This window comes from Pristiophorus japonicus, chromosome 3, assembly GCF_044704955.1.
Source record: "Pristiophorus japonicus isolate sPriJap1 chromosome 3, sPriJap1.hap1, whole genome shotgun sequence".
Classification (NCBI taxonomy): domain Eukaryota; kingdom Metazoa; phylum Chordata; class Chondrichthyes; family Pristiophoridae; genus Pristiophorus; species Pristiophorus japonicus.
In genome coordinates this window covers 272,004,431-272,031,270 of record NC_091979.1, presented here as the reverse complement: position 1 = coordinate 272,031,270, position 26,840 = coordinate 272,004,431, and the positions used below count along the sequence as shown (strand labels likewise).

The following is a 26,840-nucleotide window of genomic DNA, read 5'->3' as shown; positions in this document are numbered from 1 at the left end:
GCAACACCAAGAAATCAAGTCCAACAACAACAACTTGTACACAAGGAAGAAATCTGCACAGGTAATCCCAGCAGGTGCATCTTCAAATGTTTGACTGTGGGATGCTTCATTGTACCTAGCAAAACCATTGGGCATCCAAATAAAATGGCTCCATATTCATAGTCACAGCCCCAGAGTTAAAAAATATTTTAAAGGTCATTGAATGATTATTTCTTGCCCAGATTTCTTCCTTATTAAATTCTGCGGACCCCTGACAAGTTTTGCAGAGGCTATCTCACTGATTTCAATACTTATAGGTTGGCTTCACTGTAAATCTAACGTCTAGCAAAATACTACGGATGCTGTAAATCTAAAATAAAAAGAGAAAATGCTGGAAATAATCAGCAGGTCAGGCAGCAGCTGTGGGGAGAGAAACAGAGTTAATGTTTCCGGTCAATGACCTTTCATCGGAACTGGAAAAAGTTAGAGATTTAACAAGTATTCAGCAAATAGAGCCAGGGAAAGGGGGTGGGGAGGGGAAGAAGGAACAAAAGGGATGATCTGTGATAGGGTAGAAGGCAGGAGTGATTAAATAACAAAGGGATGACAGTGCAAGGCCAAAAGGGATAGTAATGGGCCAAGAAAAGAAACAAAAGATGGGTCGAGAGGAGCTGTAAATAAAAGACTTGAAAGAAAGACGTGCACTTATATAGCGCCATTCACGACCACCGGACATCCCAAAGCGCTTTACAGCCAATGAAGTGTACTTTTGAAGTGTAGTCACTGCTGTAATGTGGGAAATGCGGCAGCCACATTTGCGCACAGCAAGCTCCCACCAACAGCAATGTGATAATGACCAGATAATCTGTTCCATTGATGTTGGCTGAGGGATGAAATATTGACCAGGACATACAAATAACGCCAGCAGAATCACTATCAGAACAAAAATAAAAGTTGAATTTGGCAAGGTGCTCGGAAACACAAGAGGTGCGGGTCGAGGCCCCTCTCTCCTCCCTTTTGCTGCACTTTGGTGCCCCCGGGGGCGCGCGGCACAGTGACGCGCGCCGGCCGTTTGTTGGCCAACTGTCGGAGTGCAGCACGTGGAGGGTTGTTTACATTGCGGCGCACGTGGCGGATGGAAGCTGACAGCTGGCCCGACCCGGCCCACCACTGCAAGACAAGGCAGCGTGCTACCCGCGGGCAGCTTCATCCGCGGCAATGATGTGCTGAAAGCCTGGCGTCGTCTGCTGTCAGTCAGCGAGTCGCTGGTCAGGTACTGAAGGGCGCCGGGTTGTAAGTCTCACTCTCTCTCTTCGGATCTGCTTTATTTACCCGTTTTACTTGTTTAATTGCTTTGCAGCCACGTTGTGTGTGCGCGTGCGTGTGTGTGTTTTAACATGTTGTCCAAAACAATTCAGAGTGCTGTAAGATTAACGGCAGCAACAGCAGGAAATGTTATAGAGCGAGTACTCGAGAGGACACTAGTGCCACTCATGCATCCTTGTCCTAAATCATTACAAGGATCTCTGGCTATTCACCAGTGTGTTGATGAACTGTGTATGGGAGAGCACGGGTCATCAGGATTTTAATACTCATGAATATGTATATATATAATATATTAAAACATCAGAGTTTATTGCCGTTTGATGACTCCACTTGAACTGATAAATAGGGATGGGCATATAACTAATAATCCCAAATGATGCGAGTTCTGGCATTTCAGGCTCCTTTGCTAGTACTAGACGCTGTTAACTTTGGGTCTGGAATAAATATGTCTTCTTTTTTTGAAAACAGCTGTCATACTTTCATGTGCGGATAAAGTGACCTTTTGAATTATGCAACACTGTTGTTTGTTTCATGTTTCCTTACACTGTTGTGAATGGAACCTTGTGCAATATCTGCCATTTGGAGTAATGGCAACAAAATGTTTTCTTTAAATAACTAAGTAACTTTATTTTAAAATAATCCTGCCATAGGAGGAACATCCAGTGACTGCCTAGTAACTTTCTAAAAAGACTTGTCTTTCAAAAACATCCCATACAGAAAGCAGGAAACTATAAGTCAGTTAGCCTAACATCTGTTAGTGAAGAAAATGCTGGAATCCATTATTAAGGAAGTAGTAGCAAGACATTTAGAAAATCATAATACAATCAAGCAGAGTCAGCATGGTTTTATGAAAGGGAAATCATATTTGACACATTTATTAGAAATCTTTGAGGATGTAACGAGCAGGGTGGATAAAGGGGAACGAGTAAATGTAGTGTATTTGGATTTCTAAAAGACATTAGATAAGATCCTACATAAAAGGTTACTACACAAGATAAGAGCTCATGGTGTTGGAGGTAATATAACGGCCCGAAAATTGTGGCCTCTCCGGGTGCGTACGATGTGCGTGCGCACCCAAAGAGGCCTCGCAAATGCCAGTTCTTGGTCCGCAATGCATATGCGCAGAGAACCGGCTTTTGCGATCTGTCAAATCTACAGATCGCACACATCCCCGGGAGAAGGACATTCGCGGGGCAGAGATTTGGGCTATTTTCTCAACTCTTGCCCAGCAAATGTCCTTCAAACTCTTACGCCTGATAAAAGCAGACGTATAGACTACTTTTACCAGCGTAAGAGTTTTAAAACAGGAAAATTAAATTTTATCACTCATTTTTATATTAAAAACCCTGTCCATTAAGGTAAGTTTATTTTTAACGCTATTAAAACATAAAAAAATAAAAACATTTCTAATACATTTAATTAAATTCAATTTTAATTCATTTTAAATATGTGAGGTGTTTTTTTAATTTATTGTGTTTTGTGGGGTATTCTCATTGATAGTAATAGCAGCTCGTAGAAACGGAGCACCCATTATTATCAATGGGAATATTACATTGTGATTGGTGATTCAGGCCCACGTGATCCCAGGTTGTGCTTACATTCCTAAAATGCGTGGGCCCATACACTGGGCTGCGCATCTTGGCCTCGGACCACAAGTCTGTGTTCCTCTGGGACCACCAGGTACTTTCGGAAATAATATTTTGGACGGAGGTGTCCGCCCGCAGGAAGCCTCCGACCGCAATTTTCGAGCCAGAGCATGGATAGAGGATTGGCTAACTAACAGAAAACAGAGCAACGGGATAAATGGGTCATTTTCAGGTTGGCAAACTGTAACTAGTGGGGTGCCACAAGGATCAGTGCTGGGGCCTCAACTATTTGCAATCTATATTAATGACTTGGATGAAGGGACCAAGTGTATTGTAGCCAAATTTGCTGACGATACAAAGATAGGTGGGAAAGCAAGTTGTGAGGAGGACACAAAGAGTCTACAAAGGGATATAGATAGGTTAAGTGAGTGGGCAAACATTTAGCAGATGGAGTACAATGTGGGAAAATGTGAGATTATCCACTTTGGTAGGAAGAATAGAAAAGCAAAATATTATTTACATGTGGAGAGACTACAGAATGCTGCTGTACAGAGGGATCTGGGTGTCCTCGTACATGAAACACAAAAAGTTAGCAGGCACAGCAAGTAATTAGGAAGGCAAATGAAATGTTGGCCTTTATTGCAAGGGGGATGGAGTATAAAAATAGGGAAGCCTTGCTACAACTGTACAGGGCATTGGTGAGACCACACCTAGAGTACTGCGTACAGTTTTGGTCTCCTTATTTAAGGAGGGATATACTTGCATTAGAGGCAATTCAGAGAAGGTTCAGTAGGTTGATTCCTCGGATGAAGGGGTTCTCTTATGAGGAAAGGTTGAGTAGGTTGGGCCTGTACTCATTAAAGTTTAGAAGAATGAGAGGTGGTCTTATTGAAACATAAGATTCTGAGGGGGCTTGATAGGGTAGATGCTGAGAGGATGTTTCCCCTCGTGGGGGAATCTGGAACCAGAGGGCATAGTTTCAGAAGGATCGTAAATCCTTGGAATTCTCTACCCAAGAGAGCTGTGGAAGCTGAGTCATTGAATATATTCAAGACTAAGATAAACATATTTTTGAACTATAATGGAGTCAAGGGTAATGGGGAACAGGCAAGAAGGCGGAGTTGAGGCCAAGATCAGATCAGCCATGATCTTACTGAATGGCGGAGCAGGCTTGAGGGGCGGTATGGCCTATTCCTGCTCCTATTTCTTATATTCTTATGGCCTTATGTAGCGATACACAACAGTAATTTTGTGCACTGCAACTCTTCACAAACACCAATTAATCTGTTTTGGTGGAGTTGATTGAAGCAACAATGTTAGCCAGGAAAAATCACTGCTACTCTCCAAAAACTGGCAAGCCATCTTTAAAATCTACCAGGAACAGGCAGACAGGGCCTCACTTTGCCCAGGAGAGGTGCAAGTTTGGGGCCCAGAAGAGGCGAGGGTCCAGGGGCAGCACGGGCCAGCCCACACTGCAATGTGTGTGCACACTAGGTCCGTGCAGCAGGGCTGGTCTCCAGTCATCTTGGTTAATCATTGCCAATGGTCCAAAACCTGGCTGTCAAGCCCGTGCGGTGGCTGGTGTGCAACGGCCACTACACGTTAAAAAAAAATCCATGCACAGGTATCTTCCACCCTTCAAGATTTAGTTCGGGACCTGGAATTTTAGGTCCTTCATTGAAACACCTCTGAACCTTTGACGTGGAAGCAAATCATCCACGATTCGAGGGACTGCCTATGATGATCTTAATATCTCATCCAAAGGACAGCACTTCTGACCATGCAGCACTGTACTGAAGTGTCAACCTAGTTTGTGTGCTCAAATTCTTGAGCTTGATGTAAACCCACAACTTTCTGATATACAGATGAGGTTGCTCCCAACTGAACCAAGCTGGCATCTGATAGGTGGCCAATCTCTTTTTAGCCCATATAAAAAAGAATTACAGTATTGTTTTCAAAATTATCGACTGATGGGATAAGTACTTGCACATTAAATGATGTCCAAAGATTAACATTTCAAAATAAGATTAAGTTTAGATGCCTGTTATCTTAGAATCATAACAACAAGATGCATTTACACAACACATTAATGTAGTAAAACATGCCAAAGTGCTTCACAGAAACGTTACTATGACAGATTGATCAAAGGATAGGTTTTAAGGAACGTCTTAAAGGAGGAGACAGGTAGAGAGACAGAAAGGTTTAGGGAGGGCATTTCACAGCTTAGTGCCTAGACAGATGAAAGCACGGTCGCCAATGGTGGAATGATTAAAAACTAGGATTGGAGGAGTGCAGAGATCTCAGAGGGCTGGAGGAGGTTACAGAGAGATGGAGGGGTGAGGCAATCGAGGGATTTGAAAATAAGGGTGAGAGTTTTAAAATTGAGGCATTGCCGGACTAGGTCATTGAGCACAGGGGTGATGGGTGAACGGGACTTGGTGTGAGTTAGGATACAGACAGCAGAGTTTTGGGTGAGCTCAAGTTTACGGAGGGTGAAAGATGGGAGACTGGCCAGGGGAGGGTTGGAATAGTCAAGTCTAGGCATGGATGAGGGTTTCAGCAGCAGATATGCTGAGACAGGGATGGAGTCGGGCAATGTTCTGGAGGTAAATGATCTTGCTGGTGGTTTAGATATGTGGTCGGAATCTCATCTTGGGATAGAATAGCATAGAAGGAGGCCATTTGGCTCTTTGATGAGCTATCCAATTAGTACCACTCCTCTATATCCTCATCGTCCTGCAAATTTCTCCCTTTCTAATATGTAAAAATTTGCTTAAATAGATTCAAAAAGATGAAATGTCAGAGTTCCTGCTGGTGGAAGTGTGGTGGAGTGGGACAGATGAAGCTGTAGACACTGTCCCAAAACCCAGGGACAGGATTATTTAAATAGTTGGGCCAAGCGGCTCGCATCTTTACAGGTGCAACAAACACACCAATTGACTAGAGAAAACTAAGCATAGCACCATCCTATCCAATGGTGCAGTCAGTGCCCCTAATGGGCCAAAGAAAAATAGCAATTTTAAGGGAAAAACGGTAATTGATTCCTTATGAAATTGTTTATCCAAGCTGTCAAACCTTTTCAAGGCCTTAATAAGGAGTGTATATAACCAGCATTAGTTTTCAGCTGACCAGTTGGGCCAATGGTGGAATTCGCAGGGTAGTGCAGGAATGGCCCCAGACACACCTCCAAAGCAGTGGGTTGGGTGGAAGAGTCATCTGCTTCATCCCTCCGGAATCTCTCATGTTGGTTACACGGGATGGAAGCCCAAATCTGCCTCAAATTGTACCTCCCACGCGAGCAATTCACTTGACATCTGCCCTCAGGTCCTGTGGGAATTTCGGGGCTAAGTTTTGGTAATCTATCTAATGGTGGAGAAGGAGTGCTCCTCCAGGCCCCACAAGGAATGCTTAGGCTTTGCCTGCCCCGGGCTGCCTCTCTCCTTTCCTGAATGTGAGATCCTCGCAAGAAGCCCCTGGAACCTGATCCTGCCATCTATCTGTGTCAGTGGGCAGCATGCAAAACGTACAATTTTCCAATGCTTCCTGTCGACTTCAGCTGTTGGGATTTAAGTGAAGGCCAGGAGTTAAAATAGCTCGGGCCTTGTTTCTGCAGTAGCAGGTGAGTTTTGCCCACAGCTTTCCCTAAGGAAGTGAACCTTGAATTGAGAAACATATTGACGAGAGTGACAGTAGTGATTAAGATGGAGACACAATTATGCGATCGCTTCTCCAAGAAGAAGAGACAGAGAGCCAGACCCATCATCATCGTCATCATAGGCAGTCCCTCGGAATCAAGGAAGACTTGCTTCCACTCCTGAAGTGAGTTCTTTGGTGGCTGAACAGTCCAATACGAGAGCCACAGACTCTGTTACAGGTGGGACAGACAGTCGTCGAGGGAAGGGGTAGGTGGTACTGGTTTGCCGCACGCTCCTTCCGCTGCCTGTGCTTGAACTCTTCACGCTCTTGGCGTTGAGACTCGAAGTGCTCAACGCCCTCCCGGATGCACTTTCTCCACTTAGGGTGGTCTTTGGCCAGGGACTCCCAGATGCCAGTGGTGATGTCGCACTTTATCAGGGAGGCTTTGAGGGTGTCCTTGTAATGTTTCCGCTGCCCACCTTTGGCTCATTTGCCGTGAAAGAGCTCTGCATAGAGCATTTGCTTTGGGAGTCTCGTGTCTAGCATGCGAATTATGTGACCTGCCCAGCGAAGCTGATCAAGTATGGTCAGTGCTTCAATGCTGGGGATGTTAACCTGGTCGAGGGCACTGATGTTGGTGCGCCTTATCTTCCAAGGGATTTGCAGGATCTTGCGGAGACATCGTTGGTGATATATCTCCAACTTGAGGTGTCTTCTGTACATCGCCCATGCCTCAGAGCCATACAGGAGGGCGGGTATTACTACAGCCCTGTAGACCATGAGCTTGATGGTAGAGCAGCCACGATATGTAAGGATTCTTCATCGCAGTCAAGGCTACCTACGGTCAAAACTCCCAGGGCCCCACCCCATTGCTGGCCAAGAATGGGGAAACGCTCATCAAGGACACCGAGGCTGTCAGGGCCCGCTGGAAGGAGCACTTTGAAGATCTCCTCAATCGAGACTCTGCCAGACCCAGAACTAGGTTCATGTATGCAAATTCTGAACCACTTACCAAGTTCCTGATTTACTGAGGCACTAATACAGAGCAGAAGGACAGCCCAACGGATTGGAATGAAACATAACATAACACAACACATCAAATGTCATCCAGTCACATGAGATAAATTCACGAGGTGTGAAAAGATATGATTACTAGAGAGTTGATGAGGTTCCAACTTAACATAAACAGGAAGTTGGAAAGATTAAATAATGCAGCAGTGAATGGCCATAAATATAGTGGGGAATTATTACAACCTCATGATAAGCCAGAGAGGGTTGGGCGGAGGTGTGGTTAAAAATGTAAAAAACACATAACACAACCCCAACCCACCACGTATGCGCTTGCCGCTATCTTTACGGCCGTGGGTTGCATGCCATATCTGTGCCCGCTCTCACGAGGTGGGACAGCTCATTATAATATTTAAATCAGGCTCCCACAGTGAAGTTGGGTTTCCCAGGGCTTAGGAAACCTGCCAGCTAAATGGAGACAGGAACATCTGGATCAAGCAGTTAAGTGCATTTCCAGCACTGCTTGTGAGCCAAGAAGAGCAAGTGTTCTCCACCCCCCCCACCCCCCACCCCCACCGGCTCCTCAAGCAAATCTTCTGCAGCGATCGTTCACCTCAAAGCCTGATGCTTGTGTTCGTTCCCTCTTTCCGATTGCCGTCTGACACTCGGTCCTTGAGGCCTTGCGATCTTTGCTGAACCCATCCTCCACCCCACATGGCCCGCAATCTTTGCCGATTTCCAGAGTCTGCCTCCAACGTTTCCCGGTTGCGGCCTTCTACCGCAGGCCTTCCCACCTGGCAGTCTGCCAGCTTGTCAATCTGGCTAGCAACCAGACAGGAAACGGAATTAAAAAATAATAACGAAGTGGTGCCAGTAAATTTGGCAGGGCCTCCGCCTTTCCGGGTTCCCCTGCTCCCTCCCCATTAAAATATCGGTGCCATATATTGTAAACTTGATTAGCTACACTCAGGGTTATGTAACCTACAGATTATCTGTGTACCGATCCTGTAAAAGTTAAAAATTTTAACTCTGCCAGTGCTAGCAATAATGATTCTTCATAGGTCATAAGCTTTACAAAATACAATGAAAGAAATGACAAATGTGTCTCACAGTATTGGAATATGGGCAACATCCTTTAAAGTCCATGGATGTGGTTATGAGGGAGCTATAATAGTCCGAGGATGCAACTTGGAAAGAATCTAATTCAGATGCAATTTAAAAGAAACAACTCTCCACTTGTCATAATAAGCTGAAGGATAAGTCACAATAGCAATGGGTAATCTTTGAAGAGCAAGATAATCTGTTGAATGGTGAGGGTTTAAAGGCATGTAGCAGAATTGCTTCCATTGTGCCTTACAGTCTTTGTGTAGTCAGAGCCCTGTTAGAGTAAACATAGAAACATAGAAAATAGGTGCAGGAGTAGGCATTCGGCCCTTCGAGCCTGCACCACCGTTCAATAAGATCATGGCTGATCATTCCCTCAGTATCCATTTCCTGCTTTCTCTCCATACCCATTGATCGCCTTAGCCGTAAGGGCCATACCTAACTTCCTCTTGAATATATCCAATGAACTGGCATCAACAACTCTCTGCGGCAGGGAATTCCACAGGTTAACAACTCTCGAGTGAAAAAGTTTCTCCTCATCTCAGTCCTAAATGGCCTACCCCTTATCCTAAGACTGTGTCCCCTGGTTCTGGACTTCCCCAACATCTGGAACATTCTACCCGCATCTAACCTGTCCCGTCAGAATCTTATATGTTTCTATGAGATCCCCTCTCATCCTTCTAAACTCCAATGTATAAAGGCCCAGTTGATCCAGTCTCTCCTCATATGTCAGTCCTGCCATCCCAGCAATCAGTCTGGTGAACCTTCGCTGCACTCCCTCAATAGCAAGAATGTCCTTCCTCAGATTAGGAGACCAAAACTGAAAACAATATTCCAGGTGAGGCCTCACCAAGGCCCTGTACAACTGCAGTAAGACCTCCCTGCTCCGATATTCAAATCCCCTAGCTATGAAGGCCAACATACCATTTGCCTTCTTCACTGCCTGCTGCAGCTGTATGCCAACTTTCAAAGACTGATGAACCATGACACCCAGGTCTCATTGCACCTCCCTTTTTCCTAATCTGCCGCCATTCAGATAATATTCTGTCTTCGCGTTTTTGCCCACAAAGTGGATAGCCGATAGCCTCACATTTATCCACATTATACTGCATCTGCCATGCATTTTCCCACTCACCTAACCTGTCCAAGTCACCCTGCAGCCTCCTAGCGTCCCCCTCACAGCTCACACCGCCACCCAGTTTAGTGTCAGCTGCAAACTTGGAGATATTACACTCAATTCCTTCATCCAAATCATTGATGTATATTGTAAAGAGCTGGAGTCCCAGCACTGAGCCCTGTGGCACTTCACTTGTCACTGCCTGCCATTCTGAAAAGGACCCGTTTACTCGACTCTCTGCTTCCTGTCTGCCAACCAGTTCTCTATCCACGTCAGTATATTACCCCCAATACCATGTGCTTTCATTTTGCACACCAATCTCTTGTGAGGGACCTTGTCAAAAGCCTTTTGAAAGTCCAAATACACCACATACACTGGTTCTCCTTTGTCCACTCTACTCGTTACATCTTCAAAAAATTCCAGAAGATTTGTCAAGCATGATTTCCCCTTCATAAATCCATGCTGACTTGGACTGATCCTGTCACTGCTTTCCAAATGCGCTGCTATTTCATCCTTAATAATTGATTCCAACATTTTCCCCACTACTGATGTCAGGCTAACCGGTCTCTCCCTCCCTTTTTTAAAAGTGGTGTTACATTAGCTACCCTCCAGTCCATAGGAACTGATCTAGAGTCGATAGACTGTTGGAAAATGATCACCAATGCATCCACTATTTCTAGGGCCACTTCCTTAAGTACTCTGGGATGCAGACTATTAGGCCCCGGGGATTTATCGGCCTTCAATCCCATCAATTTCTCTAACACAATTTCCCGCCTAATAAGGATATCCTTCAGTTCCTTCTTCTCACTAGCCCCTCAGTCCCCTAGTATTTCTGGAAGGTTATTTGTGTCTTCCTTCGTGAAGACAGAACCAAAGTATTTGTTCAATTGGTCTGCCATTTTATTGTTCCACATTATAAATTCACCTAAATCCGACTGCAAGGGACCTACGTTTGTCTTCACTAATCTTTTTCTCTTCATATATCTATAGAAGCATTTGCAGTCAGTTTTTATGTTCCCGGCAAGCTTCTTCTCATACTCTATTTCCCCCCATTTAATTAAATCCTTTGTCCTCCTCTGCTGAATTCTAAATTTCTCCCAGTCCTCAGGTTTGTTGCTTTTTCTGGCCAATTTATATGCCTCTTCCTTGGATTTAACACCATCCTTAATTTCCCTTGTTAGCCACGGTTGAGCCACCTTCCCCATTTTATTTTTACTCCAGACCGGGATGTACAATTGCTGAAGTTCATCCATGTGATCTTTAAATGTTTGCCATTGCCTATCCACCGTCAACCCTTTAAGTATCCTTTGCCAGTCTATTCTAACCAATTCCCAAACCATCGAAGTTACCTTTCCTTAAGTTCTGGACCCTAGTTTCTGAATTAACTGTGTCACTCTCCATCTTAATAAAGAATTCTACATTGCAGTTTCAGAAAGTCTAGGATTAATTTTGCAATTAAAACACTGGAAAATGGAGAGTGCTGTGAATTGGCTGCACTGAATTCTGCATATGATTCTCCAATTGAACTGCTGTCTAGCAAGGCTGTGTCTCGCAAAATTTACCTTTATATTCCAGTTACTCTGATTCAGCCTGAGATTTCCAAAGCAAATATTATCAAGTATCTGCAACCTTTGAAAAATAAAGAAAATTACTATCTTTCCGCTAAACTTATGGAGCCATAAATTGCTGGGTTTCTACTCTGCCGCTGGAATTGTGACAAGGTGGGACTTACGGCCCCTGACTATTGAGGCAGTAACCCTGTTCCAAATTGCAGGGATGGAGGCATTTCAGTAGATAAAGGCAGGGGAGTCTGGGAATCCCCAAACATGCCCTCAAACTGCTGCTGGGATGTGGGGAGAGGAGGGGGGTTAGGGCAGGCGGACAGAAGAAGCTCTCCTTCCGATCAGGACTTCTGGGGGCTGAAATTGCCCTTTTCCTTAAAGCTGTTACCACCGCAAATTGGCGGCCACGCTGTGGAGTGGAGTGGCCACCGATTTTTGGTGGAATGGCTGCTACTAGCCCAATTGTCCTCCCGACTTTTCCCGGCGGTGCCCCGATCTTCCCCTTACTGCTCCGCTGCTGCCGATCCGCGGTATGTGAGTCATCACTGTGCGCACCACTGATCTAAACCCTTGACGGCGACATTCCCCTCCGTAACTCTTCAGCCCGCCCAGCGATGCCAAAACAAGCTTTCACCCGGTGGTCCAGTGAGCCTGTGGCCTTCCACAGCGGCGCTATGGCTTCCCTTAAAAGTAAGGGCTTACTGCTGCTGCCGCCATGTTTTTTTTTGTCGGCAGACTGCCATGTTGGCCCGACAATTATGCCCCCGGGTTCGGCCGGGCCACCAACAGGCAGCGTGGCACCCCCTCTTGGGTGCCAAGCTACTGGCCCGGCCGAAACCGTTCCTGGTGGCCCAATGGCCCGAAGTTTTAAAAGCGCGAAGGCTCTCCGCTTTAAGTGAAGAAGAAAGCCGTGGTGACGCAGCGAGTGATGACATCATCGTGATGATGACTCTGCACCCGTCATCAACTTCCGCCCCTTAGTTGCTGTCACCACCGCGTTTTTGCCCCTCAGGTGTAGTTACTGCCCACATTAAGCCCATGATTTTTTGTCCATTTAGGTGGAAAATCGCAAAAATGCACCGGTGATTTTCCAATAAGCTGCCCACTAAGTTTGAGGCCCTGCCCGTGGTGCAGCCTTGGAAAATTTCATCTTTAAGGTAAGCGCAGGCTGAGAATCCAGAGTAACAGAGGCAGCCGCCTCACTCATTTTACTTTGGAATCATTTCAGGGGCTAGAACCTCCACTTTTTTGCCTGCTTAACGCCACATACCGCCCATTTTACCGCTGAAATGACATATAACTCCCAGATATCGCCCATTTTGGCACAAAATGAAAACTGACGGACTTTTTTAGGAAACTTATTGGCGAGCGTTATTTTCCCAATGGGCTTAATGCTGAGAAAAAATATTACCGCCCGTCCACTTTTTTGGGGCGGTATAGGCAGAATGGCCGAATTCAACGCCCATATTATCGCCCAGCATTACTTTCCTCATGGAATTAATGCCGAGATTCAATATTAACGCCCAGTGACTGTTTTTTGTCGTAAAGAGCATATTTACCCAAACTAGCGGCCATGGAGATCAGCCACCGTCAATTTCACCACCTCGCGCACATATCACCCACAATATCGCTCGCTCAAAAAAACGCCCACAAAAAGTGGAACTATCCGGAACAAATCACAGCGTTATGTACACCATGTTGTAGATCACATGTCGCGTCCTTTAAAAGGCTGTTGTGCTTCAACCTCGGCGGAGTTAGGATGTACTCTGCAGGTCGTTGGAGTTGATGTGAACATCTCTGAAAATATCTTGACCACACTGTGACCGATTGGAATTGAAGTGGTGTGCTCATCGGGACATTCCTTGTTTGTGTGCAATTGGTGGCAGACAGAGAGCTACTGCACTGGGGCCTGTCCTTTCTCACCCTCTCTTGGTGACCAAATACATGCAGCAGATGCGACATCGCCGAAGGAACGCACTGCATTATGTGCCCAATGTACGAAGTGACAGACAGATGAGGAGGACCAGAAGCATTCTTACCTTGACTTGCCTGACACCACCTGCCTTCGGAGACTGCGCTTCCAAAAGAGGTTATCACTGAGGTATGCTAGCTGATAAGGGCAGACCTGCAGCCTGCCAGCACTATCAGAACGGCACTGTCCGTCGAGATCAAAGTCACTGCGGCACTGTCGTTCTATGCCTCGGGTTCTTTTCAGGCCACAGCTGGCGACATTTGTGAACTTTCTCAGCATGCCACACATTGATGCATTAGACAGGTCACTGAAGCCCTGTACACGCGCAGGAGGGACTTGATCAGCTTCCCTATGACCAGAGTGAGAGGGCTCTCGGTTTTTCCAGAATTGCAAACTTCCCCAAGATGCAGGGAGCAATAGACTGTAGGCACATCGCGATGCGGGCACCTTTTCGGGATGCTGAGGTTTTCAGCAACTACAAAGTGGTCGACAACCAGCTGGACATTCAGGAAGTGGCAGTGAATGCTCAATTTTCGGGCAGCACTCATGGTGCGTACATCCTGCGTGAGAGCACTGTATCTGACTTTGTAATGTCCTTACACACTGCTATAAATTCACACGAGGCACATTCTGCAGTCAAGGTCACTCTGTGACCCGAACTTTTATTCACAGGACCAAGAAATGATGACCCTGCGTGGGACCTCCCTTTATATACCTGGATGATCGGGTGAGGAGTGTCTCCCACAAGTTCACCCCCTATGGTCAAGGTGTGCATTTCTTAGGTGTATACAGTATGCAGTGTTGCTACATGAAGGTTACAGTTACATGAAGGTTACATACATGACATCACCTCCCCCCCGCCCCCCCCCCCAGCGTCTTATGCAGTCAAAGATTAAGTCTTTCAGGTGGTCAATGCTCTCTCGTGGAGCGCCGCAGTTGGGGCTCTGGTTGTTGAATCTTGACATGCGTCTCTGTCACCTGTGGTGATTCCGGCTTGTCCGGGCTGGCCGCAGGGACTGTGCATGCTGCTGAAAGTTCTTGTTGCTCGTTCACTGGCGGTGGTGTGGGCAACTTCTCATGATCTTCCTAGGGTTCCTCAGTGTCCATGCGGAACCTTTTTATTACTTGGTCCAGACGCTTGCGGCATACCTGTCTATTGTTAAGTCTGACCACTATAACCCTATTCCCCTCTTTGCCAATTACAGTATCCTCAAGCCACATGGGCCCGAAAGCGTGATTAAGAACAAATACAGGGACATTGATTTCGATACGTCTCCCCTTTGAGTTACGGTCACATTTTGGGACTGGCGCTTGCCCTCAACAATGTCTGACAGGACTGGATGAATGAGGGACAGCCGTTTCATGAGTAGTTCCACGGGCGGGACTCCCGTGAGCGAATGCGGTCGGGACCTATAGGCCAGCAGGAGGCGCGATAGGCGGCATTGAAGGGAGGGTCCTTGAATCCAGAGCATTCCCTGTTTTATGATTTGGACCGCACGTTCCGCCTGGTCATTGGAAGCCGGCTTGAACAGTGCTGTCCTGACATGTTTGATGCCATTACCCGACATGAACTCCCAGAATTCATAGCTAGTGAAACACGGGCCGTTGTCGCTAACCAGGATGTCCGGCAAGCCGTGCGTCGCAAAGACCGCACGCAGGCTCTCCACAGTGGTGGATGTCATGCCGAATTCAATATGATGCACTCGATCCATTTCGAGTACGCATCAACAACAATAAGGAACATTTTTCCCATGAACGGGCCCGCGTAGTTTACGTGAATACGTGACCATGGCCTGGTGGGCCAGGGCGACGGGCTGAGTGGGGCCTCCCTGGGGGCATTGCCCAGCTGGGCACACGTCGTGCACCTGCGAACACGGTGTTCCAGGTCTGAGTCAATTCCCGGCCACCATACATGTGACCGGGCAATGGCCTTCATTAGCACGATGCCTGGGTGCTCGCTGTGGAGTTCCCTGATGAATGCTTTCCTTCCCTTCTGGGGCATGACTACCCGGCTGCCCCATAGTAGGCAGTTGGCTTGGATGGAGAGCTCATCCATCCGTCTGTGAAACGGTCTGACCTTCTCGGGGTATGCTCCGTGTGCGGGTGCCCAATCCCAGTCAGGACACATTTCTTAATCAAGGATAGGAGGGGATCTCTGTTGGTCCAGATTTTGATCTGGCGGGCTGTGATGGGGGAGCCTGTGCTGTCAAAGGCATCAACGGACATGACCATCTCAGCGCTTTGCTCCGCTGCCCCCTCAGTGGTGGCCAGTGGAAGCCTGCTGAGCGCGTCAGCGCAATTTTCGGTGCCTGGCCGGTGCTGTATCGTGTAGTCATACGCAGCCAGCGTGAGAGCCCATCGCTGTATGCGAGCTGACGCATTGGCATTGACAGCTTTGCTGTCTGACAACAGGGATGTTAACGGCTTGTGGTCTGTTTCTAACTCGAACCTTCTGCCAAAAAGGTACTGGTGCATCTTTTTCACCCCGTAGACACATGCTAGTGCTTCCTTTTCAACCATCCCATATCCCCGTTCTGCTTGGGAGAGCGACCTGGAGGCATAAGCCACAGGTTGTAGTTGGCCCTCATCATTACTCTGCTGCAACACGCACCCAACCCCACAGGATGATGCATCACATGTCAAAACCAATTTCTTACAGGGGTTGTTCAGGGTCAACAGCTTATTAGAATAAAGTAGGTTCCTCGCCCGATTGAAAGCCCGTTCCTGACAGTCCCCTCAGAAGCAATCGCAACCCTTACGCAGGAGCACGTGTAGCGGCTCCAACAATGTGCTTAAGTTCAGTAGAAAGTTCCCGTAATAGTTTAAGAGTCCCAGAAATGAATGCAACTCCGATGTGTTGCCGGGCCTGGGCGCACGATGGATTGGCTCCGTTTTGGATTCGGTAGGCAGGATCCCGTCTGCGGCAACCCTCCTGCCCAAAAACTTGACCTCTGGGGCCAAAAACACACGCTTGGACTTCTTTAGTTGCAGGCCTACCCCGTCCAGTCGGCGTAGCACGTCCTCCAGGTTGTGGAGGTGTTCCTCGGTGTCTGGACCTGTGATAAGGATGTCGTCCTGAAATATGATTGTTCCAGGGATGGATTTGAGCAGGCTTTCCATGTTCTTTTGAAAGATAGCGGCCGCTGATCGAATGCCATATGGACACCTGTTGTAGACAAACAGTCCCTTGTGCGTGGTGATGGTGGTCAGTAGCTTGGATTCTTCGGCCAGTTCCTGGGTCATGTAGGCTGAAGTGAGGTCCAACTTGGTGAACAGCTTGCCGCCTGCCAGCGTGGCAAAAAGATCCTCTGCTCTCGGAAGCGGGTATTGGTCTTGTAGTGACACTCGGTTGATAGTAGCCTTGTAGTCGCCACAGATCCTGACCGAGCCATCCGTTTTTAGGACAGGGACGATGGGGCTTGCCCAGTCGCTGAATTCAACGGGCAAAATTATGCCCTATCTTAGCAACCTCTCCAACTCACTCTCAATTTTCTCTCGCATCACATACGGCACAGCTCTGGCTTTGTGGTTCACTGGTCTGGCATCTGGGGTGATGCGTATCACTACTTTGGTACCTTTGAAAGTCCCGACATCAGGTTGAAATAGTGACTCAAATTTCTGTAGGACCTGTGAGCATGAACTTAGCTCCACAGATGAAATGTCGTGCAAATCCCCCCATTTCCAGTTCATCTCGGCGAACCAGTTCCTCCCAAAAAGCGCGGGACCATTTCCCGGGTCAATCCAGAGTGGCAGCCGGTTCTCTGATCCATTATGTGTGACCACCAACATTGTACTGCCTAGCACTGGGATGATCTCTTTGATGTACATCCGTAATTGCGTGTCAATGCTTTCTAGTTTGGGTCTGCTAGCTCTGAGTGGCCATTGTTGGACACTCATAAGTCACTGGCTGGCCCCTGTGTCCAGCTCCATGCGTACCGGGATGCCGTTTAATAGGACTTTCAGCATCATAGGTGGCGTTTTGGTTTATGAGCTGTGGATGTTTGCCACATGAACCTGCTGAACTTCAGCGTCCATTGCTTTGTCCCAAGCATCAACCTGTCTTGCAGACCCCTCTTCTGGTTCATCTGCCTCGTAAATTAGCCTCGCTGCGGGCTTCCTGCACATTCTGGCTCAATGTCCACTGAAGTTACAATTTCTACAGATAAATTGTTGAAACCTACAGGTTTATGCAGCATGTCTGCCCCCGCACCTCCAGCATGAGCTGAGATTGTTGTGAACAAAAGAGCTGTTACCAGGCATTCCTCTCTGATTGTCTCTTTAATTACTCTTGAGCACTCCGTTAGTGGGTGCCAATGGCCCTATGCCGGGACGCATTGTCCACTGTGATGGCATAAATGTCCGTTCAACCTGCCATTGTCTCTGTTGAGGACCCACTCTTGAGTCTGTTGCTGCCTGGGTGGTGTCGAATTGCCCTTGCCTGCCTGCGGGCTTCTGAGTCATGTTTACAATGTTAACTCCCTGATCCATCGCCACGTTGGAAGCAGAGTTGCGCTCGTATATTATCTTGGTTTCCTCCTCCCCCGCCATGAAGGTCTGAGCCATCAACGCCGTCGCTTCCAAAGTCAAGTCCTTGGTCTCAATTAGCTTTCTGAAAATCCCGGCCTGACCAATGCCCTCAATAAAGAAATCCCTTAACATCGCCCCCCTGCAGGCGTTTGTGAACTTACAGAGGCTGGCCAATCACCGAAGGTCCGCAACGAAGTCCGGTATGCTCTGTCCTTCCCGACGTCAGTGTGTATAGAATCGGTGTCGGGCCATGTGTATACTGCTCGCCGGTTTGAGGTGCTCACCGATCAGTTTGCTGAGCTCTTCAAAGGTTTTGTTCGCCGGCTTCTCGGGTGTGAGCAGGTCTTTCATCAGCGCATACGTCTTAGGTCCACAGCTGGTCAGTAGATGCGCCCTTCACTTGTCAGCCGCTGCATCTCCCAGCCAGTCCTTCGTGACAAAGCTTTGCTGGGGCCTCTCAACGAAATCGTCCCAGTCCTCACCAACACAGCACCGTTCCTCTGTGCCACTGGTGGCCATTCTCGTGAGTTGTTGATTCCTGTTTCTCCTCGCCAAATGTAATGTCCTTACACACTACTATAAATTCACACGAGGCACTTTCTGCAGACAAGGTCACTCTGTGACCCGAACTTTTATTCACAGGACCAAGAAGTGATGACCCTGCGTGGGATCTCCCTTTATATACCTGGATGACCAGGTGAGGAGTGTCTCCCACAAGTTCACCCCCTGTGGTCAAGGTGTGCATTTCTTAGGTGTATACAGTATGCAGTATGCAGTGTTGTTACATGAAGGTTACAGTTACATGAAGGTTACATACATGACAGACTTGTTTAGCAATGAGCCACCAGGTCAATGCTGGATGCTTGGGGACAAAGGATATGGCCTTGTCGCCTGGCTGTGACCCCCCTGCGTGACACCCACACCGAGGCCGAGAGGCGATACAATGAGAGCCACAGAGCAACTCGCAATATCGTGGAGAAAACCATTGGCGTATTGAAGCAGCACTTCAGATGCCTGGACCACTCAGGAGGCGAACTCCAATACCACCCTGAGCAGGTAGCTCAATTCGTGGTGGTGTGCTCCATGCTGCACAACTTGGCTATCAGGAGGGGATAAGAGTTGCCTGATGAGTCTGACAGTCCACCTCACCAGAGAGAGGAAGAGGAGGACGAGGAGACAGATGTTGACATCGGGCCAGACAATCAGGCTGATGCTGAAGCCATGCCCCCGCCCCCTGTCGACCGCATGAATGGGCCCATGGTGGCATGATAGCTGCAAGAGCCTTACGTCAGGAGCTCATCAATGATTGCTTTGCCTGAAAGAACGTTGGTGTTATTTCCATGGCTGATACACTGCTGGGTGTGCAGGAGATACATCAATGGTGGGCATCACCTTGGTGACCGTTAAAGTTCACGTTGATTGAAGTTAAGTGTGATTATACCCTTTGATGGTAAGGAATCACCAGCATGTAATGGTACAGCTATCTGAGCCAATGTGCTGCAAGGTTTTGTGAAATAAAAAACATTTAAACCAAACAGTAGTCTGAAATCATCAGTATTTCTGTACAAACCAACCCTTCCCCCCGTCGCTTCTCCTCCCCACCTCTACCCCTTCCCCTCCTGACTCCAAGCTGCCTGGCCGATGCTTCATTGGGGGGGTTACGGCCGAAGCGCTGCTTGGATGGCTATGGGAGAGGACAGTCCCGAGGTGGGAACGTGCTTCGAGCCAGAAGCAAGATGTTGCTGCTGGCTCTCATGTGTGGTTGGCAATGGGAATGCGGCACCTTGGGGTGCAGTGTGACGATCCGGGATCACTGGGAGCCCTCTGCCACCAGTGTTCCTGGCTACCAGCTCCAGGGCCTCCTCCATTCCTTCCATGTTATATGTTATTTGTTGGACAAAAACTCGGTGCCAACTATGTTCTTGGTGCTGTTGGTGAATCTCCCTCGTGCCTCCTACAACAGCCAAACAAGCCACACACGCTTTCAGTGCCTCTGAGCTCCCTCTCTCTCTGTCTCCTCTTCTGCGCATGTCATGGTGACCTTTGACCTCCAGAATTGTGGGAATTGAACGTTGCCATGCCGTTAATAAGGACGATCACACTTTACGGCAGAAGGTCAGAAAAATTTAACGCTACCGCTCATTTGATACCGATCGCGGTAACGCCCATTTTCAAAAATGTAAACTAGGTGTTTTGAGAATGGACGAGAAGCTGCCGATCTGAAAACCCTTTTTTAATGCCCACGCCAAAAATAATGCCTATTTTTGGGCGTTAAGCTCAAAAGTGGAGGTTCTAGCTCCAGGTCTTGACATCCAATCTAGACATCACAAGTTTAACATTGGTGTGAAGCCAAAAAGGCTTTTCACTAATACTGAACTTTTACAGTGAATGCACCATTAGTGAAAGTCTCCTGTGCACGGGGAGGTGAGGTGAGTTATAGTTGCTGGGACAGTCATTTCATGGTCTGGAAGTAATTGACTGGATCAGGAAAGTTTAAGGAGCATTTGTTAGTTTGAGTCAGTCACGAACTATTAAACCCGACTGAGGAAATATGAATATGAAATATAAATGTGCCAAAATAAAAGAGAAATGAAAAATGGTTTAAAAGTATTTTTTCTTGTTAAGCAGTGAAGTACCAGTACCCTGGCCTTGCAAGGGAGAGTACCAAAGAATAATGATCATTACTTATGCAAAAGCCATTTGCTATTACACTGTAGGAGAAACAAAACCTCAATCTTAATGATACGTCCTTACTATACAGTATAAATGCATACGAGGCCCATGCTTGAGAGAAGGTCAGTCTGTGACCTGTCCTTTATTTCATAGTACTCAAGTGCTGGAAGTGGCTGGAGCTTCCCCTTTTATATCTGAAGGTCTAGGTTCGGAGTGTCTCCCACAAGTTCACCATCTAGTGGTCATTGTTCTCACAGTGTACAACTTAGGTCAGATTATACATGGGTTACAATGCTGGTTGAATACATGACATCACCTCCCCCCCCCCCCCCCCCCCAAAGTCTTATTGGGATCACAGGTTGAGTCTCTCTGGTGGTTTACGCTCCTTGTAGAGCGCCTGAGTTGGGGCTCCGGTTGTTGGGCGCTGGCCTGAGTGTCTGCTGTTTGCGGTGTCTCAGGCCTGTCCGGACTGCCCACAGTGACTGGGCTCTCCTCCCTTTGGTTCCTGTGTTCAGTCACCTGTGGTGGAGTGAACTCTACATCGTGTTCTTCCTCTGCTTCTTCTATGGGGTTGCTGAACCTCCTTTTTGTTTGATCCACATGTTTGCGGCAGATTTGTCCATTGGTAAGTTTAACTACCAGAATCCTATTTCCCTCTTTGGCAACCACAGTGCCTGCGAGCCATTTGGGCCCTGCAGCGTAGTTGAGGACAAAAACAGGGTCATTTACATCAATACATCGCGCCCTCGCATTCCTGTCATTGTAGTCATATTGTGACTGGCGCCTGCTCTCGACAATTTCTTTCATGGTAGGGTGTATAAGGGATAACTGGGTTTTGAGCGTCCTTTTCATTAGCAGCTCTGCGGGTGGAACCCCTGTGAGCGAGTGTGGTCGGGATCTGTCGGCCAACAGAAGGCGTGATAAGCGGCATTGTAGGGAACCCCCTTGGATTCTGAGCATCCCCTGTTTGATTATCTGTACTGCTCGTTCTGCCTGGCCGTTTGAGGCCGGCTTGAACGGTGCCGTTCTGACATGGTTAATTCCATTGCCTGCCATGAAGTCCTGGAATTCAGTGCTTGTGAAGCACGGGCCATTGTCGCTGACCAAGATATCCGGTAGACCGTGGGCGGCGAACATTGCCCGTAGACTTTCTACCGTGGCAGAGGATGTGCTTGAATTTAAAATGTCACACTCGATCCATTTGGAGTAGGCGTCTACTACAACCAAAAACATTTTCCCCATGAAAGGACCTGCGTAGTCCACATGGATGCGTGACTAAGACTTGGCGGGCCATGGCCAGGGGCTAAGGGAGGCTTCCCTGGGCGCATTGCCCAGCTGGGCACACGTGTTGCACCTGCGAACACAAAGTTCCAGATCTGCATCTATCCCTGGCCACCAAACGTGTGACCTGGCAATTGCCTTCATCGTGACAATGCCCGGGTGCCCATTGTGGAGTTCTCTGATGAACACCTCTCTGCCCATCTGGGGCATGACTACTCAGTTTCCCCACAGTAGGCAATCGGCCTGAATCGAGAGTTCATCCTTGCGCCTGTGAAATGGTTTAAATTTCTCAGAGCATGCCCTGTACGTGGCTGCCCAGTCCCCATTCAGGACACATTTCTTGACGAGAGACAATAGCGGGTCTCTATTTGTTCAGACTTTAATCTGACGGGCTGTCACGGGTGACATCATGGTACATCAGTCATTGAAGGTTGGCATGCAGGTACAGCAGGCGGTTAAGAAAGCAAATGGCATGTTGGCCTTCATAGCGAGGGGATTTGAGTACAGGGGCAGGGAGGTGTTGCTACAATTGTACAGGGCCTTGGTGAGGCCACACCTGGAGTATTGTGTACAGTTTTGGTCTCCTAACATGAGGAAGGACATTCTTGCTATTGAGGGAGTGCAGCGAAGATTCACCAGACTGATTCCCGGGATGGTGGGACTGGCCTATCAAGAAAGACTGGATCAACTGGGCTTGTATTCACTGGAGTTCAGAAGAATGAGAGAGGACCTCATGGAAACGTTTAAAATTCTGACGGGTTTAGACAGGTTAGATGCAGGAAGAATGTTCCCAATGTTGGGAAAGTCCAGAACCAGGGGTCACAGTCTGAGGATAAGGGGTAAGCCATTTAGGACCGAGATGAGGAGAAACTTCTTCACCCAGAGAGTGGTGAACCTGTGGAATTCTCTACCACAGAAAGTAGTTGAGGCCAATTCACTAAATATATTCAAAAGGGAGTTAGATGAAGTCCTTACTACTCGGGGGATCAAGGGTTATGGCGAGAAAGCAGGAAGGGGGTACTGAAGTTTCATGTTCAGCCATGAACTCATTGAATGGCGGTGCAGGCTAGAAGGGCTGAATGGCCTGCTCCTGCACCTATTTTCTATGTTTCTATGAGCCTTCGCTTTCGAAAGCATCAACAGCCATGACCATCTCAGCAGCATGCTCGGTAGCCCCCTCAGTGGTGGCCAGTGGGAGCCTGCTGAGTGCATCGGCGCAGTTTTCGGTGCCCAATCTGTGCCGAATTGTGTAGTCATAGGCGGCTAATGTGAGCGCCCACCTCTGTATGCGGGCCGATGCGTTTGCATTTATGGCCTTGCTGTCGGCCTAAAGGGACGTTAGGGGTTTGTGATCTGTCTCCAGCTCAAATTTCCTGCCAAACAGGTACTGGTGCATTTTCTTTACTGCATATACACATGCGAGCGCCTCCTTTTCTACCATCCCGTAGCCCCTTTCTGCCTGGGACAGACTTCTGGAGGCATAAGCTACCGGCTGTAACTGACCCTTGGCATTGACATGCTGCAACACACACCCGACACCATAGGACGACGCATCGCACGTTAACACAAGTTTCTTACATGGGTCATATAGCGTTAACAGATTGTTGGAACATAACAATTTGCGTGCTCTATTAAAAGCCCTTTCCCGGCTGTCCCCCCAGACCCATTTGCGACCTTTGCGTAGGAGCACGTGTAGCGGCTCTAGCAGCGTGCTCAATTTGGGAAGAAAGTTACCAAAATAGTTCAGGAGCCCCAGGAATGAACACAGCTCCGTTGTGTTACGGGGTCTGGGTGCTCTCTGGATCGCTTCCGTCTTGGACGCAGCAGGGCTGATCCCGTCTGCTACTACCCTCATCCCCAGGAATTCTACCTCTGGAGCTAGGAAGACGCACTTCGCCTTTTTCAGTTGCAGCCCTACCCGGTCCAGTCTGCGTAGCACCTCCTCCAGGTTGTGGAGGTGTTCTTCAGTATCGTAACCCGTAATGAGGATGTCGTCCTGAAAAACCACCATCCCTGGAATCGACTTGAGGAGGCTTTCCATATTTCGTTGGAAGATCGTGGTGGCTGAGCGAATCCCGAACGGACATCTGTTGTACTCAAACAACCCCTTGTGTGTCGTGATGGTGGTCAGCTTCTTCGATTCACTCGCCAGCTCCTGGGTCATGTAAGCTGAGGTCAGGTCCAATTTTGAAAAAGATTTGCCACCGGATAGCGTCGCAAAGAGGTCCTCCACTCTCGGTAGCGGGTACTGGCCTTGGAGTGACACCCGATTGATGGTGGCCTTGTAATCACCACATATCCTGACCGACCCATCCGCCTTGAGCACCGGCACAATCGGGCTCGCCCAGTCACTGAATTCGACTGGCGAGATGATGCCTTCCCTCAGCAGGCGGTCCAATTCGCCTTCTATCTTTTCCCGCATCACGTACGGCACCGCTCTGGCCTTGTGGTGTACTGGCCTGGCATCGGGTTTATGTGAATCACTGCCGTGACCCCCATGAAAGTGCCAATGCCGGGTTGAAATAATGAGTCAAATTTGTCCAGGATCTGTGAGCATGATACTCGCTCCACAGAGGAAATTGCATTGACATCGCTCCATTTCCAGTTCATGACGGCAAGCCAACTCCTCCCCAGTAGCGCGGGACCGTCCCCTGGGACAATCCAGAGTGGCAGTCTGTTCTCCGAATCTTTGTGGGTCACGACTACCGTGGCGCTGCCTAGCACCGGAATGATCTGCTTTGTGTAAGTCCGTAGCTGTGCGTCAATCGGCGATAATTTTGGCCTCCTGGCCTTGGATGCCCACATCTTTTCGAACTGTTTGATACCCATCAGGGACTGCCTGGCCCCCGTGTCTAGCTCCATTGATACTGGGATGCCATTGAGGAGCACTTTCATCATTATCGGTGGCGTCCTGGTGTATGAACTGTATACGTGCTCCACATGAACTCGCTGAACTTCAGCTTCCAGCGATTTCCCCCAGCGTTCATTTCTACAATTTCTGCAGGTATTTTGCTCACCTCTGCAAACTCCGGCAGAGTGTGTGCCTCCACGCCTCCAGCATGAGCTGCTGTTTGAAACAAAAGGTTCCTTGCCAGTCGATCATCCCTGACTGCCCCTGTTATTGCTAGTGGCCATGCTCGCGTGGTTTAAATCCCAGTTTCTTGTCGCCATTGATACGTCCTTACTATACAGTATAAATGCACACGAGGCCCATGCTTGAGAGAAGGTCAGTCTGTGACCTGTCCTTTATTTCATAGTACTCAAGTGCTGGAAGTGGGTGGAGCTTCCCCTTTTATATCTGAAGGTCTAGGTTAGGAGTGTCTCCTACAAGTTCACCACCTAGTGGTCATTGTTCTCACAGTGTACAACTTAGGTCAGATTTTACATGGGTTACAATGCTGGTTGAATACATGACATCTAATAGCCCAAGAACTAGAGCTGATAATCAGTTAGCAGTATATTTTTCATGAATCACTACTCATAATTGGGCATCCTCAGTCTTATTCTTTTTGTCTATTAGGTCCTGTATCTCTGTTTATATAAATTTTAGATGCTGTAACTCATTGGAGTCAAAATTCTGTTACTAACGCCACCCGTTAACGCCAGAGAGAGGTGGCTAACGGGCAGCTAAGTGCTTACCATTGGTGGGGATCGGGTTCCTCAGCACCCGGGAAATTTAGTTGGGCGGTGGGGGCAGCGCCAAGCTGAACGCTCTGCTGCCACCCACATGGTGACGTCAACGGAGCGTGCAACGCCCCCTTGTTGCCGTAGCTGTGAAATTAGGTACGTATGGTGGCCTTACCGGCAGGTGTTTGTGCAGCCTGGAAAAGCTGGCGGGACATCGAGAATCCCGAGGCGGTAGCGTCCGGAGAGCAAGGTAAGTGGTTATGTTTATTTTTTTTAAGCACTTATGTATTAATGGGACCAGTGGGGAAGTGTGGGTGTGGGCGAGGGAAATTGTCGGAAACTTTTTTTTTCATCTCGCATGCCGGCAGCCCACCGTTGGTAAATTCAGTAGGCCTCCTGAGATACCGCTCTGTTGGCGCCCGAGGATGCTCTCTCATCTATGGGCGGGAAAACTGAATTTTGCAGTTTGAGACGGCACCTACAGCCTGGCGTAAAATCAGCACTCAGCCAGTGTCACTGCCTCAAAAATGGCGATACCGAATTTTGACCCCATTGTGTTGTATCAAATGTTTACCACATGGAAAATATCAATAGCTGTTTTAGTAAAAGTTGTTTAATTACTTACTTTAAATATAACATTTTACAACAATGTTAGACCACTAGAGGCTTCTGGAAGAAATTGGAGAATGTTGTGGAAATATAAATAAAAGTATTGTGATGTAATGCTGTACCATGTGAGTGTACTCTTTCCTTAAATATCAGTGACTCAGATGAATGGACTGTATGATCAAGTGTTTTAGATGTACTTCAATAGAGATTTTTATGTCTAGGCAGAATAGAAGTGGAGATTTACAGTGTTGCAGTCGATTCATACTATTTTATGGACATTGTTATTTTGATGCACGTAGTTTAGCAAGTGACTTATGCAATTGTAAGTGTAACGAAAGACAGTATATCTACATTTGTAAATCATTCAACAATATTGGGTGGGAAATTGTGCAGCATGTTGTCAAATTATTTTCAAGGAAAGGGATATGTCAGGCAGAGTTGAGAGTGATTATATTACTATACTCATAAATAGAATGCTGAATGGGAAGTTATACAGTCGTTCCACTGAGATTTATTTGCTCGTTTTTCGTTTGTTGTATAACAGAACATATTATGCATTTTCTCTTGCAGTATTCTATGTGCATATAAAGTCACTTTTATATTGATCTTCAGCAATTGGCTTCTGAAAAATCTCATCTCTTGCTGCTGATGGCCAGTTAAAGGTCAAAATGACGTATCTTGTTAGATTGCTGGCTGGAAAGACCTGTTTTTCCCTCATATTACCGCCTATCAGAGGTCTAACTCTGATAGCACTGTGCACGGCTGCAGCTTGATCTTCAAGGATTTTTAGAACAGCTGCTGATGTCTTGATGTGACATTATATGATTTATTGA

At 47.6% G+C, this 26,840-nt stretch overlaps 1 protein-coding gene across 4 annotated transcripts in view; it reads left to right on the top strand.

The window, feature by feature from the left end:
* Positions 1-1,074: 1,074 nt before the first annotated feature.
* LOC139259522 (uncharacterized) overlaps positions 1,075-26,840 on the top strand; it is a 351,083-nt gene continuing 325,317 nt past the window's right edge. The window contains exon 1 of one of the 4 annotated variants that reach the window (XM_070875008.1): positions 1,075-1,272. The gene's annotated coding sequence lies outside the window, so the exon portion shown is untranslated. The remainder of the gene's footprint in view (positions 1,273-26,840) is intronic. The other 3 variants (XM_070875009.1, XM_070875007.1, XM_070875005.1) reach the window with 3 other exon arrangements.